At 36.4% G+C, this 5,407-nt stretch overlaps 1 non-coding gene across 1 annotated transcript; it reads left to right on the forward strand.

The window, feature by feature from the left end:
* Positions 1-4,790: 4,790 nt before the first annotated feature.
* Positions 4,791-4,873, forward strand: TRNAL-UAA (transfer RNA leucine (anticodon UAA)). The gene has a single exon. It is a non-coding gene; the product is annotated as a tRNA-Leu (tRNA).
* Positions 4,874-5,407: the final 534 nt, after the last annotated feature.

A 5,407-nucleotide genomic window follows, 5' to 3' on the forward strand; every position in this document is an offset into this window, starting at 1 on the left:
GGTTCCCGAACTGTCAACATCAAAATAACACCCAATTAATAATTGAGTTCAAATACATAACCATAAGTGTATGCCTAGGGGTAAAAGACTACTGTACCCCTAACTTGGCTTGATTCAAGCCTAAGGCCCAAACCAAAGGCCCAAAAGTCCAACTATGGCTCAAGGTCCAACATATGGTCCAATTTTCCAAATTGGGCCCAAACCTTCACATGGTCTCATTCTAAGGCCCAACCATATATTACAGTCCAACAATTGACATTCTAATGGCCCAATATCAGATAACCATTAAGGCCCAAACTATTGCCCATCTATGGACCAATTTTCCAAATTAGGCCCAAATCCCTCACATGGGCCATAACCTAAAGCCCATTAAATTATTCTAGTCCACTTTCTTATTCTTGGATGGCCCATTGATAATCCAATTACCAATGTCCAATAGAAAGGCCTAACTCAAGGACCAATTAAAATTAGGGTTTCTTACATGAAATGACGATTAGGGTTAAGTGTTCCTACTTAACCCATAATGACTTAATCAATCAAGTCCAATATTGCTTTAGGTTGATTGCAAATAATTATTAATTAATATATTAAGTTTAGTGAATAATTCAAGTGCGGGTCCCGATCAACTTCCCAAAATTAGGGTTTCACATAAAATGACAACTAGGGTTAAGTGTTTCTCACTTAACCCATTAAGGACTTAATCCATTAAGTCCATCACTCTTTTAAATAAATAATATGTTGTGATTGGGATTTATACATAATTCCCATTCCGATGGCCCAAATGTGGGTCCCGATAAGTCCAAGGCCCATTAACCCAATATTAGGGTTTTCTAAACCCTAATTAGGGTTTCCAACCCCATCTTAGCCCAATAGGCCCAATAGCTAGGTCTTTTGACCAATTAAGGTTCATTAGGCCCATTAAGGTTTATTATTCCCTTTGTCCTAACATCCCAAACGAGTCACATTATAAACGAGGCACACCGCCACCTGATATGGCAGTCGGTGGCAGCAGCCACCACCTCATAGTGGTGGTTAGAGTTTCTTTTCATTATTCGCATTTATAATTGCATTTTACAATGCTAATCTCCAAAATAACACACCCAATAATTCTAAACACACACACATACATATCCACCCTTGTGGTGACCGACAGTGACACCTGGTGGCAGCCACCACCTCACGGTGGTGGTGGTGGCTTTTCCGACCAAATAAACCCACTCACATACACCTCTCGTCTTATAGCAGCAACACATAACATACACACCCCAAGTTGAACTAACACACACACCCCGAGTTGAATGTGAAAAACGTACCCCATCGACAATCTTGTGACAGTGGCGACTAGCTGCTGTGGAACGTGCTCCAAAGCGGCAGTGGTCGGAACGGAACCGACAACAGCCGAGGGCGGCTGTGAGCGGTGACAGAAAAGAAAAGAACAAGGAGGATGGCAGAAAAGATGGTGACGGATACCCCGACGGTCACGTCGTTGACTTCTCTTCGCCAGAAAACACACATTGCTATGCTCGGTGGCTCGACTGGTCGGAAAAACTACCGACACAGGTGGTGGTGGCTGACAGGAGAACACGAGGTGGCGGTTGGGAGGACTCCAGAAGGATGGTCGGCAAGCAACAACACTAGCAAGCTTGATCACTCGATCCTCCCTGACTATGACGCCGGGTCTGTAGCTCTTGTCTTCGATGACAGCGAGTGTAGCAGTGGATGACGACCTCAACGGAGGTGGTGCAACGTCGGAAGTCAAAAGGGTGAATGGAGGCGGCTGAAAACATGCTAGGGTTTAGGTTATGGTGAAGGTGGCGGCTTAATACCCGCATACATGCACACTTTTTCTCATTTATTCATCATTAGTCCCTCCCTACAATATCTTCTTCAACTTAAATCCAACATTTACCCTTTAGCCCCTAATTCCATAAATTCCTTTCATTTTAGGTCCAAAACTTACCAAATAGCCCCTACCCTCAGAAAAATTAAACTTTTAACCACCGTCTTCTAAAATTGTGACAGTTAACTCCTCGAGACCAACCCTTGTTACATAATTATTGATTTTAGGGCTACTACTCGCCCATTAATTTATTTATTAATTCATTCAATGATGGGGTGTTACACATACATACTATTACTATTCATTACAAAGTATTCTATTCATTTACAAGAACAAGAAGGAACATGCATACTATAACAAGAACAAGATAACTAAAATGTGAGATGCTATTTCATGGCATATCAATATCCTTGCTATGTCACTTTTTATAAGTAGAGTCTCCTGGAGGGAGAGCGTGAGTTTGTGTATAGATCTATACAGGATTGACCATCCTACACCTTACTGCTAGCTACAGTGGAACCTGCAGGTCAACGGGTGACAAATGTCATACAATTTCGACGTCTGAAGAACGTCGTGTTTTATAATAGTCTATTAAGTATGGTTATAACCTTATCACATTTTAACCTTACTTAACAGTTTGGTTTTAAGATAGTTAATGCATCAGTAGTGTATTTTATACAACACTACTGTGAATCTTCATTTTTCCATTACATTCATACAGTGATATTCTCACATGAGAAATGCATACTATTTTTCGAGTAAAGATAGTTAACTATATGGAAAAACATACATTTATACTATTTCAAGTACAATATACATTTATACTATTTCAAGTACAAACATACATTTTACACTTTATTCAAGAGAACAGAGCATACAAAACAGTTGAGTCTTGGTAGAAGGCTATCTTTAATTTAAGCAGAAAATATAGGATTTTCTAGGAAGATACAAACATTTTCACTATACATATGCAAACATTTTCATGAAAAAAATGCAAACACTTGACACAAAAATACTTATGAACCCACCAACTTAAATGTTGATTACTTTCTTTCAAAATAACTTGTATTCTCAGGTCATCAGTAGATAGGTACACTGGACCAGGTTTTGAGAAGACGGAGCATGTTCAAGACTCGTCTTTTATTTTGATATATATATATATATATATATATATATATATATATATATATATACATATTTGGTGTCATAAAACTACTCACAGAACACACTTGTATAAACTATACTATTAATGCAATGGATGTTGTTGTTTGTTTCACTATTGTGCATTGTTATGATACTGTACATGACGTCCTCCGCCCCCGAATGTTTCCACCATCTCGGTTTGGGGGTGTGTCATATTGCTGGGGAATCCCCTAAGCAGTGTTTTCATCCCGATGAAAAATCCTTAGGCTAGGTCCCTTACTTTAGATGCTTTAGGGACATAAAATGAGGATAACAGGAATGAGTAATCGGGTTGTTTGATTTGATTAAATTAATAAACTTAATTATTGTGGGTTGAAAACCCTATGTGCTCACCAAGCTCCCAAGCCTGACCCACTTAGTTTCTTGTATACAGGTAGTGACAAGAGAGCACAAAAGTGATGATCTGATGAGAGATCATTGAATTATAGGCCACTAGAATAAATAGATGTTGTAAGGCCTATGTTGTTTCTGTTTATGCTTTTGATTTGTATTGACAATGACTTCCCGATGTTTTTAATATAAATACATTTATTCGAAAATGTTTTGATAAATTCTTTATCATATTTTTGGGAACAAATTCCGCAACATATTTCTTTAAAATGATACTCTGATTTTCAAATAAAGCAGAAACAAATCGGTCTTTTCTGGCCGTGAAAATGAGGATTTCACAATACCCTAGTTCTCTTTTGTTAGTTTACATACGAAACCCCACTATTGACCTAATTTTCATCGATCATAAGCTAAGATGTTAATTTCATGACCCTTACTAAGGATCATAGTCCCGATTTTAGCCCCTTTATAAAAGTCCCCTCCAAAAGTTGTTTAGTCAACCTCATTAGTTGACCCGCCATATTTTCAAAGATACTTGTAGAATCTCGGTATGTTCTCTGTTTACGGATAACTAAGAATTGTTTGTATATGCTTCCCTCGTATGTTGCTCCAATCAATCTAGTAGTCGTTGCTTCAACCCTTCACATGTATGAATCGAGGCATGCATTTGCTCCACTGATACCATGAAAATGTCTCCCCTTCTATACATAAAGTTTTTGCTCGAAAGTTGTTTAGCCTCTTTGATGTCTTGAATTAAAAAAACCAGTTGATACCTATTATTTGTCCGGTCTTAACCGAAATCATGCTCGCATTTTCATCTCCTTATATTTTCCTTCCACCAACATCATTAACCTGGAATCCAGTTAAAAAACCAAAATCATCATAACATGTATCTTTGGTATCGATCCGCTTGTGTTCTTCTTTATCATTTAGACACTCTCTTTTCGATTTTCCTAACCCTTGTTTCGGAACTTGTTGAATTCATTATCCAGAATTTCCATGTTGGCCATTATTTCAAAATCAACGACCTGAAAGATAAAAGAAAAAGAAATTCGAATTTTTTTTCTGACGTAAATTATAATTTCAGGGTGGATATATTACCGATCAAAACTACTTCGGAGTGAATAGTGCCAATGGATAGTAAAATAAAAAAAAAATCTAATTGGTGACATGAATGATACCATATGAATCTTCGTCCAAACATGAGATTATGAAAATCACAATTCTATAATTTAAGGAACATGGTTTTGTAGTGCCCTACCAAAATGGTGATTTGTAAGATTTTCTGCTACATTTTTCAAATAACTATATTTGTCGTCTCTTTATACGTATTTCAACCATGAATTGTATAATTTACGTAGTTTTCAATTATATAGCACAAATACTAAAGGAAGCTTATCAGACAAAAGTACAAAAAGCTGGTTTGCCCGAGAGGTTAAGGGGGAAGACTTAAGATCTTCTGCACATAAGTGCGCATGGGTTCGAACCCCATAGCCAGCATAACCTTTTTATTTTACAATTGCTCTACAGTTTCGCACTAGTTATTAGTTGTAACCAAAAGGTCTTTTCACGTTTCCGCATGTTACAATGATCACTTTTATTTTTTACTTATTGAATTTATGATATCTTTTTTATTTTATATCAGCATTTTTATTTAAGATTTTCTAACCTATTTGATAAACACATTGACATATTTTCTCAATCTAGCATTTTCAATAAATGGGTTAAACCCACGTAAACATATTGACATATTTTTTCAATCTTAGCATTTTCAATAAAAGGGGTTAAACCCACGTTAACCAAATTGAATTTCAAGTTCAAATAGAAACAAAAATAAAAATAAAAATACATCAGTTATTTTATATCAACATTTTTTATTTAACATTTTCTAACCTATTTGATAAACACATCGACATATTTTCTCAATCTGGCATTTTCAATAAAGGGGTTAAACCCACGTAAACATATTGACATATTTTTTCAATCTTAGCATTTTCAATAAAAGGGGTTAAATCCACGTTAACCAAATTGAAT

This window comes from Lactuca sativa, chromosome 4 (assembly GCF_002870075.4).
Source record: "Lactuca sativa cultivar Salinas chromosome 4, Lsat_Salinas_v11, whole genome shotgun sequence".
NCBI lineage: Eukaryota > Viridiplantae > Streptophyta > Magnoliopsida > Asterales > Asteraceae > Lactuca > Lactuca sativa.